The following is a 14,901-nucleotide window of genomic DNA, read 5'->3' on the forward strand; positions in this document are numbered from 1 at the left end:
TGAACTCCTGATCCAAAGCAAAAATAAAAATGTTAAATGTTGAAATTGCTTGACAGGTGGGTTCATAGACAAGAAGTCACACCACTCTGTGGTTGGGCTGTGTGAAAATAAGTGTCTCACAGGAGGTGAGTAAAGGCATGTTCCGTGCAATCCATGTAAAAAGAATGAACTGTTTTTTCTTGCTGCTTTGTAGACTCCGTGAACAGAGGAATGCACAAGCTTCACTGGACACAAAACTGTGTTCGGGAAAATGCTTTTCTTTTTATTGTCATTATATGTGGGAATAAATCCACAAGTTTTTAATCTTTAGTTTTGTGCAGGATAGTTGCTAAAAACCTTTCAATATAATTAATCTCCTCTTCCTATGAAAATGTCAATAGAACTTATACCTAGCACTTTCTAGACAAGGGCATCAGAGCTCTCTCAAAGGTTGTAAGACCAGAGATAAGCTCAGTCAGTGATGCGCTATCTTCCAAACCTCAAAACATGACCCCAGAAATGAATACAATGTTCCACTGGGTCAGTGGTCACTCTGACAGGGTTGCTAAATAGCTCAGGCATTCCTCCCGTTATTCCATGAGAACAACACCTGCCCCAAACTCCAGACATTCAGAAACAGCTCACCAACAAGGACTGGAAAGCTTACTATTATTATATCATAGGAATTCTTTGCTGCTTGAAGATATCTTCTAGAAGACAGATGATCATTTTTGGTTAAATTCCAGATAGTGTGCATATCTGATTTGTCTCACTTGGCATTGATTCTCATGCTCCAAAATTTAAACCTCTGTCCCAAACTAACCAAAATCAAAGAGCAAAACTGATTGTTTAAGTAAGAAAGGTTCACGGCCATGGCCCCAGAGGTACACAGACTTAATTAGGAACCCAGCAGCTTCTGGCAGAAATGTGAACGGACTATGCATTAAGCTATGGTGCCGTGACCCCCCCCCCTCCTGGAGGGAAAGGGTGTCTCTCTTCCGCCATTTCTCCCCTGGTGGCATTGTGGCCACTGCCTCAGAGCTTATTGGACAGCCAGGTATGAGCCTGCTGTGACGGGGCAACTGCGCCTCATGGGATGGAGGGTGGAACCTGCATGTCCTTCTTTCCCTGCCAAGACCATGAATTCCCCCCCCCCCCCCCCCCCCCCCGAAACAAGCAGCTCTCCGGCATGGCCATGGCCCCAGACACATACAAACCAATCTCGGAACTATTCGCCTTTTGGCAGAAATCCCTCCAGACTTAATTAGTAAAATATCAGAAATCCAAAATCATGTGACCACTACCGTGGCTGCTTGACATCATATGGTCTTCATATCCAGCAACAGAAAACAAATTATTTCATGATGCCTTTTCAGCAGATTTGATTGCTGGGGGGAAATTCCAAATAATAATGGTGCATCTTTTGTCAAAATAATGAATGTAATCAAAGTAGAGAGAGAGAGTTAAGTGGAAATCATCTGCTTTGCAGGCACAGGGAGGGGTGGCATGGAGGTTATATTAGAGTTTTTGGTGATGGGAAATATGCACTGGTGAAGGAATGGGTGTTTGATCATTGCATGATCGAGATTTAAACCTGAAAGCTTTGTAACTGTTCTCATGGTGATTCAATAAATAAATTTAAAAAAATAAGAAAGGTACGGTAGGAAGAAAGCTACAGGGCATTGGAATAGGATGAGACTCAAGGAAACTAATTAACAGGATAAGGAGAAGGGTGTGTGACAGGCATACAAGTGAGTTGGCAGCCCTAACTAATTAGCAACAATTAATTTTATGGTAAAAGCAAGAACATGTGTATTATATTGTATAAAAGCTTAATGGTTGTCATCATAAATCATTTCCCTATCTCCCCAGAATTGACCTTGCTAGTAGGCTTCCTTGAAATCTTTAGGAATTGGCAGTACAGAGCTGCCATGATTTGTATTTTAGTATGTAATGTTGTTTATGGGTTGAAATAATCTCAGTTGTACCAGTGGAGATTGGTATCAGCAAGATTAGCTCTAGAAATCCCCTAAACCAACTGGAAAGGAAGTTAATAAATGATCAGCCCCAGGTTTGCTTTTATTAGGATTTGGATATCTGAATTCCTGTGTGTTCATAATAGAATCTTTTTATGAGATGGAAAGAAGATGTCATGTTTTATCTCCCATTGACTGGCAGCATCTACAGGGAATGTTACATTAAGAGAATAAAGAAAAAGGGCTCAGAGTGAAATAGTGTCCTAGTCAATTAATACATCCTGCTAAATTTACTGAGAAGAAGAACACTGCTGTTTAGTGACTTGGGGAATTTCACTTTTTTTCTATTCAAACTGTCACTGTCACTGTCCTCCCGTTGTTCATCAATTTGCTCGAGCGGACCCAGTAACATCTCCATTGGAGACTTTGTTGTTACTGTGTTTGGCATATCGAATAAATCACGGGTAGCTTGCTAGGCTCTGCCGTGCGGGCGAGATACTCTTGGTAGCTTGCCGGGCTCTCCGGGCTCTCCGAGAGGGGTGGAGGAATCGAACTCAGGCCGGCAATGTTGGCTGCGTGCAAGGCAAACGCCCTACCACTGTGCTATTGCTCATAGCCTATCATTTGTCAGCTAAAAATGCATATTTGTTGGCATAAAGTAAATTCACAATATCATGTAGCCATCATCACTTTCTAGTTTTTCACCCCAAATGGAGATTCACATATATTAAGCAGCCATTCTTATTACTTACCTACCAGTCCGTTTGTATTCTGTTTCAAAGTATTTGCCTGTGGTAGTGGGTAGGGCATTTGCTTTTCATGAGGCCAACCCAGGTTCAATTCCTCTATCCCTCTCAGAGAGGCTGGCAAGCTACAGAGAGTATCCACCCACACGGCAGACCTTGGCAAGCTCCCTGTGGCATATTTGATATGCCAAAAACAGTACCAACAAGTCTCATAATGGAGACATTACTGGCGCCCACTCAAGGAAATAGATGAACAATGGGAGGACAGTGCTACAGGCAGTGCTATAGATATCTCACACCAATGGAATCATACAACCTTTGCTTTCTGTGTTTGCCATCTTTTCACTTAGTGTGAGGTTTTCACAGTTTACTCTATTGTCATTGCATCAGCATTGTAGTGGGTGAGCATCTTGACCAACTCTATCTTTGACTGGTGTTCTCTTCAGTTCTCCTTAAAAGAGGATACAGTATTTTCTGACTCAAAAAGTCAGTTGAGTGACTTCAAAGTCACTTCACCTTGGCCAGACTTCTATTCCTCTTTCTCAATGACCACACTGTGTCTCATTCTTTCAGACCCTTGAGAAGACCCTGATCTAAAAAAAGCAGAGTAACTATAAATAGGACTCTGATGTTTAATGGAATAGTGCTTACAACTCCTGAGAATGAAGGTAAACTCAACTCACTTTTTGGAGCACTTTTGACATTGCTTACTCTGGGCTAACAGATTATAAATGCTCCCTTTGTCCAGGGGAGTTCCTCGATCCTAAGCCTGCATTTGCATAGCCTCATTAATCTTTCACAAATCTTAATATCTAAGACTAGACTACGATGGAAAAAGTGTTGGAGATGTGGCATCTATTTCTTTTTGCTTGCTTTCCTCTTCCTTCCTTCCTTCCTTCCTTCCTTCCTTCCTTCCTTCCTTCCTTCCTTCCTCCCTCCCTCCCCCCCTCCTCCTCCCTCCCTCCCTCCCTCCCTCCCTCCCTCCTTCCTTCCTTCCTTCCTTCCTTCCTTCCTTCCTTCCTCTCTTTCTTTTTTCAATTTTTTGCTCTTTGGGTCACACTGGCAATACTCAGGAGTTACTCCTGCCTCTGTACTCAGGAATTGTACCTGGAGGTGCTCAGGAGACTGTATGGGATGCCAGGGATTGAACCTTGGTCAACCGCATCCAAGGAAAATTCCCTACCTGCCGTACTATTGCTCCAGCCCTTGCAACTTCTATTTCCAGGAAAACAGAACAGTTATAGTTTTTTTCAATTTTCTTAAATAATTTTTCCAATTTTCTTAAGTATCTCTAAAAGTATCCCAACGCTACATAAGGTCTCTCAAGGATTGCCAGGAGTGATTTATGAGTGTAGAGCCTGGAGTAATCCCTGAGCACTGTTGGATGTGGCCCCCAAACAAAATACAACAAAAATATTATGCCCCTGTCCTTTACATAAAGTGGTATTAGTGAAAGTTACCCAAAAATGTTAATGGTATCCCCATATGTCCAAAAGTAAGATCTATCTCTGGAGCTGGAACTCTCACCAAACAGGAATAATATTTAACTTCTCAAATCTTAACAGAGAATGAATGAAGTATCTGGATATCTACCTTCACCTAGAAGTAAGAGGCTTAGTCTCTTTTCCCCTGCTGGGGTAGTCTTAGAACACTAGGAAACAAAGAAAGTATAAATAAAATCAGAGTAGACTAGGAAAACCCTAGTCCTCACATGGAAATGAATGGAAAAATCAGCCAATATATGCAAACACTAGGATGAGATCAATATTAGAATTATATGATGAAGATTTGTGGAAAATCATCATGAGAATAATTTTAATAAATAATTACAAAATCACTTGAAACAAATGCAAAAATATCAGTAAATCTCAGTAGAGGAATAGAGAATATAAATGGATACTAAATGGGAATTCCATAACTGGAAAATACTATAGCAAAGATGGACAATTCAATAAATAAAATTGGCTGCATAAAGGAGGGGTATCATTGTATCACTTATCACTGTCATCCCATTGTTCATCGATTTACTTGAGAGAGCACCAGTAACGTCTCTATTGTTCCAGCCCTGAGATGTTAGCAGCCTTTTCTTACTCGTCTTTAACAATGATTGGAGTTACTGGTTTTGGCATATCAAATATGCCACAGGGAGCTTGCCAGGCTCTCTCTGCCGTCTGGGCAGGATACTCTCGATAGCTTGCAGGGCTATCCAAAATATATATATAGACATATATATATATATACATATGTATATGAGGGGTAGAGGAAAATATGTCAGAAAGGTGAAGAATAAATTATGAAATGATCATATCTGAGCAAGAGAAAGGAAGTATGTTTCAAATAGTAAATAAATAATGCCTAAGAGAACTATAGAAGAATAAAACATTAAATCTGAGATACTATAACAAAAGAGCTAATTTAATGTCATAAGAGTAACAGAAAAGGAGCAGAACTAAAAGGGTAACTGAATAAACAATTGACAAAAACTTTCCACATCTGACAGTAGACAAAAAATGAAAGTTTCAAGAAGTTGACCCAAAACAGAATAAATACAGGAAATCCACACTATGAAAATAATAGTCAAATTTCTGATGACCAAGGACAAAAATAATAATTGAAGGCAATGAGAAAAAAATGTCTTACCTACAAAGGAAAAACTATTTGAATTCCATTGGATTTTCTACATAAAATCACAGAGCCAGAAAAAATAACTCAATTTTAACCCAGAAACCTACGTGCAGTGAAAATATCACATAGAAGCAGAAAAATAAAGTCATGAATAAACATTTTCTCATTTTGAGTTTTCTAACTTACAGTTGTGAACTAAAATAAGTATTATAACTGTCTATTTGACTGTAAATGCACATAGGAGTAATAGCAAAGAGAACTATAGAAATGGAAATAGGGAAAGAAAGAAAAGGTAGGTTCTGTATTTTATCAAAATGGCAACAAAGATCACTATGAACAAGTATACACACTTAAATTTTACAATTTGAATGGAATGAACCACTCTTTATAAAGCACAAACAACTCACCCAAATCATTTAAGTAATGCAATACTTTTAAGAAAATTGAATGTGCAATTTAAAAACTCTCCAAAGAGAAACCTCCAATTTTAGGTAGTTCACTGGGAAATTTTGCCAAATACTTAAAGATAAAACCTCAACTCCACACAATCTCTTATTGAATAAAAAATAGGAAGAAATATTTACAAATTTATTTTAAAATTAATATGTGCATCTCAAAATCGAGCAAATAAAGCACAGTAAATAACACTACAGATAACTCTCACGAACATAGATGTAAAAAGTCCTATCAAGATATTAGAAATCAGAATTATGTTATCGATAAAAAGAATTATATACCGTGACCAAGAAAGGTTTATTTCTAGTATGCAAAATTGATTCAATGTTTTTTTAAAAGACCGTTGACGCTAGAGAGATAGCATAGTGGGTAAGTTTGATCTTTGGTAGCAAATATGGGTTTCATCCCTGGTAGCAAAGGGTCCCCACTACGAGTGATCCCTGAGTACAGTTGTCAAAAACAAAATTAAACAAAACAGAACAAAAAAAATCCTAACCAGTGCAATCCACTATATGAATAAGCTGTAGAAATAAAATTTATATATTCTATCAACTAAAGCCACCACCATACTGAGACCACTATCCGCACACATGAAGGTACTGGCAGAGGGACAAAGCCACGCGGGTTCCGGGGCCGAGACCTCCAAGCCTACTCGAATTGGAGTCGAGCATCTTCCACCCAGATCCTCCAAATTCCAGTAGGCGGGGGTCACACCCACCACCAGGCCCCCTGGCGCCGTGTAATCCCATCAGCGGCCAAGACTCAGAGACTATAAAATCCAGATCCCGGAACCGCGGCCGCGCGACATCTTATCAGAACTTTTTTTATGACATCTTATTGTCTCATTCCTACTTTGGACAAATTTGCAGGCTATCGAATGTAGCCTGCCCACAGGGCAGAGTCTGGCAAACTCCCCGTGGAGTACCCAATATGCCAAATACCAGTAACAATGATGGGGCTCATTCTCCTAAATAGCCTTGAATATAATCTCAGGGCTAGGATGAAAGAGACGTTACTGGGGCCTGCTCGAGGCAATCGACGAATAACAGGATGATGAAATGAAAAAAAAAATGAAAAGAAAGAAGATTTTACATTTTTTTGTTCTTTTTTTGTTTTATTTTTTTTTTGTTTTTCACTTTTTGGGCCACATCCAGAAATGCTCGGGTATTATTGCTGGGTTTGTGCCCAGGGATCACTTTTGGTGAGACCTATGCATGTCAGGAATTGAATCCTGGTCAAACACCCTATCCACTGTACTATATTACTCAGGACTCAACATTTTACAAATTTTAATGCTTGATGAAAATTCTGAAAAGACTGAAAATGGAGTGAAACTTTCCCACAACTTGATGTAAGGCACCTATGGAAACCAGACACATGCCACAATATTTAGTGGTAAAAGACAAAATTCATTTCCTTTACTACTAGGAACAAGACAAGGAAGACTACTGTTATTCTCTTTGGTGGTGAAGTTACAGTCAATATAATGAAGCAATAAAACAAAGTAGCAAACTTTCATATGGGAAAGGAAGAAATAAAATCAATCAAACAAAATTTTCCTAGAAAGAGTGACTTGAGCAAGATCACAGTGTATAAACTGAACAGGTAATCAATTACATTTCCAGAAGCTAACAATGAGCATGTTTACACCAAAGTTTAAATATAATGCAATGTACACTGTCCTCCCATTGTTTATTGATTTGCTTGAGCGGGCCCAGTAACGTCTCCATTTTGAGACTTGTTGTTACTGTGTTTGGCATACTGAACATGTTACAGGTAGCTATACTCTCGGTAGCTTGCCGGGCTCTCCGAGAGGGGCAGAAGAATCGAACCCTGCTCTGCCGGGCTGGCTGTGCACAAGGCAAACACCCTACCACTGTGCTATTGCTCCAGCAATGTAATTTACTCCAAAAATGAAATACTTAGATAGAGATATATTACATGATGAACCTATATGATGCAAAAGCAATCTTCATAAAAGAATTAAAGGTAGGGGCTAAAATGTTTGCCTTGTATACCAAAGATCCTAGTTTATCTCTGGAAATGCTGGGTGAGGCCCAAAAACAAAAGACAAGAAAAGAGATCAAAAGAAAAATATATCAAAGTTAGAGAAACATAAATATAGATATATATATACACACAATCTATACATACATATATTACATACATTACATGTGTAACAGAGATAAAATTGAAAATCCCAAAACAGACTTACACATGTATAGCCAAATGGTTGTTAAAAGACTTGATGAGGGTGGATCTTGTATTTATAGATTTATAAAGACATGAAGAGACAGAAAAGGGCAAGACAGATAAAGAGGCAGATGTGGAGGAGAGTAAGATAAAGCTGGAGGCTGAAGGGAGGGGACAAGAGAAGCTCAGGAACACCAAGCATTGCCAGCAATCACCAAAAGCTGGGAAAGACAATTCTCTCCTGAAGCCCCATATGAAACCTGATCACAATCACGACCATCCTGTTGTTCGTCAATTGCCTCGAGCAGTCCCCAGTAATGTCTCCTTCGTCCTAGCCCTGAGATAGGCTCTTTCAGGGTTAGGAGAATGAGACCCATCATTGTTACTGGTATTTGGCATATAGGGTACGCCACGGGGAGTTTGCCAGACTCTGCCGTGTGGGCAGGTTATATTCGGTAGCCTGCCATTTTGTCCAAAGTAGGAATGATATAAGAAGATGTCACACAGCCGCAAATGCAGCTGCATGCTTCCGGGAGCTGGGTTTTATAGTCTCTGGGTCTTGGCCGTTGATGGGATTACATGGAGCCAGGGGGCCAGTTGGTGGGTGTGACACCTGCCTACTGGAAGATGGAGGATCTGGGTGGAGAATGCTCAGCCCCGATCCATGGAGGCTTGGAGATCTCAGCCCCGGGACCGGCATGCCTGTGTTCCTCTGCTGGTACCTTCATGCGTGTGGAGAGTGGCCTTAGCATGGTGGTGGCTGGTTCTGGAGGTCTTCGGCTGCTGGCGCCCTGGTCGGGGCAGGGAGGGAACTCAACCCGCTCCCCTCCAAGGGCCCCCCCAGCGAGGACAGCCAGGCACGGGGGCAGGAGGCTCTGGGCTGTTCTCTTCCAGGAGTTGGGTTTTATAGTCTCTGGGTCTTGGCCATTGATGGGATTACATGGCGCCAGGGGGCCAGTTGGTGGGTGTGACCCCTGCCTACTGGAGTATGGTGGATCTGGGTGGAGGATGCTCAGCCCCAATCTGAGCAGGCTTGGAGATCTCAGTCCCGGGACCCGTTAAATGACAAATATAAAGAAATTAAAGAAAGTGAGAACAGATTAGTGGTCCCTGAGCTTTACTTAAGGGAAAGGAGAAGAAATAGTGAAACCTGTGGTGAGGAAAGTAGCCCACGTGTGCTCTGACTATAGCAATATCCTAATTGTGATACTACTTTGTAGTGTCATAAGATACTGCCTTTGGGGACCAAGCAAAGAGTATAATGATTGCTCTGCATTATTCCTTACAACTGCATATGAATCTACAATTTTCTTAAAGTGAAAATTTAATTGAAAAATCTCATAGATGTTGTGTCACTGGATAAGTGTACATTTATTTTTATTTTTTGGATAAGTTTTAAATATGAACCAAATATGTTACTTGCTTGTAAGGAACAATTAGCCACAGAAAAACCTCTCATTCATTGTTAACATGTATGGTTTTGGTTTCACCTGTAATTTAAGTGAGTTCCTTAAGGGTCTGACTCATGTATTATTTATCCACAAATCCCCCACGGTGCCTACCAAGCACACTGCTGTGTAATAAGTGTTCAATAAATGTTTGATGACTTAATTTTTTATCAGTAATGCACTGAGGATATGAGAATGAGTATTGTGCATTGTTAAATATTACTTGTTGCAAATGAGGGGAACATTAAAGAAATATGTCATAAAGTAAATGCTATCCTTCTAAAAATTAATAAGATCTTTCTTTTTTAAATAGCATTTGTTTCTTGTTTTTTCATTTATGATTACAAAAGTAATCAATCTTCAATTTAGAAAAGTTTTAGTCTAAAATGGTACAAAATTATTCACTTCACCTATATTAATGAATATACTTGTCACTTCTAATTTGCCTGGTACACTTCCAAAGTGTCTGATCTTGATTTTCCTGTTCATCGCACCACCCATTCCCATTTATCAACCAGCTTGCTGTGGATCTGCAGAAACCAGTCATGAAAGCATGTTTCCTCATAATTCTCTAAAAATACAAGGCTCTCATTCATTTGAATAGACCAGCCAGAGGGAGTTCTCTCTCTCTCTCGCTCTCTCTCTGTATGTTTTTGTTTTGTTTCTGTTTGTTTTGTTGTTTGCTTTTTTTTGCAGTGCCTAAATTTAAAGCAAGAGCTAAGGCAAGTGTTCTATCATGAATCACATTCCTAATCCTGTTTCTCTTATCCCAGGAAGGATTCCAAAGGACAACTCCAGTGGAATTCTCCTGGTCTCACACCAGCACCCCTGTCTACCAAGGGAAAGGCAGGAACTACTTGAAGTCTACATAAGTGGTTGGGGGTTCAGAAACTCTAAACTTGCAAGATTTACATATAAGAGCACATTCAAATGAACTCAGAAAAAAAGAATAAATCACCATAGTATAAGAGGCTGGTGTCCATTAATAATCCCCCTATATGTATATAAAATTCATACCCTTTGGGGAAAAATACTAGGAAAAAAGTTATCAGTCTTTAAAAAAATTATCGATAGATGTGCATGGTTTTCATTACCTGGTATTTTTTCCTTTTATTTTTTTCTTTTTGGGCCACACCTGGTGATGCACAGGGGTTAATCCTGGCTCATGCACTCAGGAATTTCTCCTGGCAGTACTCAAGGGACCATATGGGATGCTGGGAATCAGACCCAGGTTGGTCGCATGCAAGGCAAATACTCTACCCACTGTGCTATCACTCCAGCCTCATGGTATTTATTCTTGTTATAAATTTTATACATAGACCTGCACAGAATTAAGCAAAGCTTTAAATTTGTTATCAAATAGGTACAAAAATAGGCATGTTATTGTTTTTTGCTAAATCAGAGTGTGTTTCTGTTTGGTTATTGTTCTTTTAATATCAAGGAACCAAAGAACAGAAAATTTTAACATATGTCAAGTAGGATTACACATGCAACATGTTTTTCAGCTCACTTTATGACTATGTTGTTGCTAAGGAAATGACTCTGCAATGTACCAAAATGAACTATTCTTCTCAGGTGAACACGTTCCATCTGGGTTTACTCTATCTCCCAGGTTTTATATAGAACTATCTTGAACTTGCATTAGAAGCAATTCTACCAGTCAAAAACAGAGTGGTGAGAAGTGTCTACTTTATACTTTTTGTTGTAGGTGACATTTTAATTCAACAAATATTGTTTTTTTTGTTGTTGTTGTTTCGGGGTCATACATGGCAGTATTCAGGCCTTATCATTGCTCTGCACTCAGGAATCATTCCTAGAAGTGCTTGGCGGACAAGATGGGGTGCTGCAGATCTAACCCAAGTAGGCTGTTTACAGAGCAAACACCCTACCCACTGTACTATTGATCCAGAACCTTAACAAATAGTAATTCTGTACTAATTCCATAACTACTACAAATACCCTAACTCCTATTTTTTAAAATGCTTTGAAGTTTCCCAAGTGCACACTATATTTCTTCAGTCATATAATTCGCTATTTTTTTCATTTAAAAAATATGCACTTAAGGGCTGAAGAGATCACTCAATGAGCTGAGCATGTGTTTTGCATAAGGGAGGTTCAGGATCAGTTCCCAAGTGTCACCAAACTTGTCCTCCGCCAATGCAAATACCCTCTAAACTTTACTTTAATAAAGGAAAACATTAAAACTATATCTCATGGTGATTCAATTAAAAAAGGGGGGAGACGTTTTTTGAAAAATGCTAATAACCAGCTTATATGCATCATTCATAATGAAAACATTGTCTTCAGTTGCATCAAGATCAACTGAGGAGGTCAAATGGTAAAAACTTGCAAATACATAAATGTATCTCTAAAATTAAACATTTTTGATGAGAAAGGAGTAATGGGGAAATAGTATTGGGCTTTGGTTACACTGGTAATGTGGGAGTGTGGTGTATATCGGAAGCAGAGATTCAACAACACTAAAAGCACAAGATTTAAGCTGCAACCACCAAACTTTATACTGTGCTTATCAAGGTGGTAGGTAGTGTGGGGAGATCGAGGGAGATTGGAGTATAGGAACACTGCAGGAAGCAGGTTGGTACTGATGGTGAGATTGGTCTTGAACTATTACATACCTAAAACTCAACTATCAATAGTTTTGTGAACCATGGTTCTTTGACTAAATAAAAATTTTTTTTAAAAAGGCTAGTAAAGAGCAGGATGGAAGGGGCTGTATATTGAGAAGGACAATTCACAAATGAATAAACAAAATCATTGAAAATAACAGTTTGCTCATGTGCAGAGGAAGCAAACAAAATTACAAACGGAAATCTCAGACCTGAAAAACCTGGTAGGCGATTTGAAAAACTCAGTGGAAGGCCTCAGCAGCAGAATATCAGCTGCTGAGGACAGAATCAGTGAGCTCAAAGATGAAGTTCAGAGATTCTCCAAAAAAGAGCAGAAAATGGAAAAGAGACTCACAATCTGGGAACATATGGCAAGAGAAAATCATGATGAAACCAAGAGGAGTAACATAAGAATTATTGCAGGCCCAGAGGGACAGTTGAAAACCCTGATAAAGAAGAAACTGTCAAAGACATCATTGCTAAGATGTTCCCAGAGCTGAAGAAAACATGGGACCATATTCAGGAGGCCCGAAGGGTACCAGATAGAAGAAATTCGAATAAAAATACCCCAAGACACATCCTGATCAAAATGACTGAAACCTTAGAGACAAAATTCTGAAAGCAGCAAGATCAAAGTAAGAACTTTCCTATAGAGGAGCATCCATGAGGTTCAGAGCTGATTTCTCTGATGAACCCTCATGGTCCAAAAAGAGTGGTGGGATATAGTGAAAAAACTCAATGAAATAAATACCCCATCAAAAATGCTTTACCTGGTAAGACTCTCATTCACAATGGAAGGAACAACACACAGTTTCACAGACAAACACAGCTCAGGAACTTCATAGACTCAAAACCATGGTTACAAGAACAACTAAATGGGCTACTTTAAGAAAAGACAGGCTGCTCAAATACACCAAATTTCAACAGAAAAATGGGACAAAACCCCATAACAATAATCTCTCTCAACATCAATGGGCTAAACACACCAATTAAAAGACACAGAGTGGCAGGATGGTTTAGAAAATTGAACCCAACATTCTGCTGCTTTCAAGGAACACATCGCAATAGTCAGCGCAAACACAGGCTCAAAGTCAAAGGCTGGAAAACAATCCTATAGGCAAACAACTCCCATAAAAAAAGCTGGGGTAGCTATCCTAGTATCAGACCACATTGGTTTCAGACTGAAGAAGGTCACAAGGGCAGTTACGGCCATTTCTTATTGACAATAGAATCTGTACAACAGGAAGAATTTACAATACTAAATGTATATGCACCTAATGAAGGACAGCAAAGTACTTAAACCAACTATTCATAGACTTGAAGAAAGATATCGATAGCAGCACAATACTAGTGGGAGACTTCAACACTGCTTTATCTCCTCTTGATAGATCAACCAGACTCAAGCTTAGCAAGGGCATACTTCATCTGAGTGAAAAAATGGAAGACAGGGACTTAGTAGATATATACAGGACACTTCATCCTCAAAAAGCTGAATACATATTCTTCTAAACTGTGCATGGAACATTCTTCAAGATAGACCACATGCTGAGCCACAAAACATGCCTCCATAAAATTAAGCACTATAGCACTTTTCTCTCATTGTTCATCGATTTGCTCAAGCGGGCCCAGTAACATCTCCATTGTGAGACTTCTTGTTACAGTGATTGGCATATTGAATACATCACAGGTAGCTTGCCAGGCTTTGCCGTGTGGGCGAGATACTCCTGGTAGCTTGCTGGGCTCTCCCAGAGGGGAGGAGGAATTAAATCCTGGTCGGCCAGGCCAGCTGATTTCAAGGCAAACACCCTGCCACTGTGCTATCACTCCAGCCATAAAATTAATAAAATAGAGATTATATCAACAATCTTCCAGACCACAATTCACTGAAATTAGAAATAAATCACACACAAACAGAAAAAAAATCAAATACCTGAAAATTAAATAGCTCACTATTGGACAATGAGTATCTTAGAAAGAAAATCAAAGAGGATATCAAAAGATTCCTGTAAGTGAATGAAAATGAGGACACGAGTTAACAAATCTTATGGGACATAGCAAAAGATGTGTTAAGAGGAAAGTTTATAGCTCTACAAGCATTCCTCACGAAGCATGAGCGAGACCACATAAGAGCCTTACAGCTTAAGAGCTTGGAGAATGACCAACAAAAAGAGTCCAATCCGAACAGGAGGAAGGAATTAATAAAACTCAGAGCACAAATTAATGAGATAGAAACCCAAAAAACAATCTGAAAGATCAATGAAACCAAGAGCTGGTTCTTCGAGAAAATAAACAAGATTGATAAGCCTCTAGCAGGACTCAGAAAGGGAGAGAGGAAAAACCCAATAAACTGAATCAGAAATGAAAAGGGGGACATTACAACAGAAACTACAGAAATTCAAAGGATCCTCAGGGAGTACTTTGAGAAGTTTTATGCCAAAGAACATGAAAAACTCGAGGAAGTGGATAAATTTCTAGGTTCTTATAGCCTGCCAAGGCTGAACCAAGATAACCTGGATTACCTGAACAGACCTATCACCATCAAGGAAATTGAAGCAGTAATAAAAATCTCCCCCAGCACAAAAGTCCTGGCCCAGATGGATTCACTAGTGAATCCTTCCAAATCTTTAAAGAGGACTTCCTCCCTATCCTCTTTAAGCATTTCCATGAAATTTAAGTATCAAATCCACTTCTGAACAGTTTCTATAAAGCAAATATCACCCTGATACCAAAGTAGACACAGATACCAAAAAAAAAATGAGCATTACAGGCCAATATCCCTGATGAACACAGATGCAAAGATCCTCAACAAACTATTAGCAAATAGAACCCAACGAAACTCATCAAAAAGATC

General features: G+C 39.3%; 1 protein-coding gene across 1 annotated transcript in view; it reads right to left on the bottom strand.

Annotated features, from left to right (window-relative positions):
• NTRK2 (neurotrophic receptor tyrosine kinase 2) overlaps window positions 1-14,901 on the bottom strand; it is a 399,384-nt gene that overhangs the window by 128,756 nt on the left and 255,727 nt on the right. The gene's annotated exons all lie outside the window — the stretch shown is intronic.

Source organism: Sorex fumeus, unplaced genomic scaffold (assembly GCF_029834395.1).
Source record: "Sorex fumeus unplaced genomic scaffold, SorFum_2.1 ptg000046l, whole genome shotgun sequence".
Taxonomy (NCBI): Eukaryota; Metazoa; Chordata; class Mammalia; order Eulipotyphla; family Soricidae; genus Sorex; species Sorex fumeus.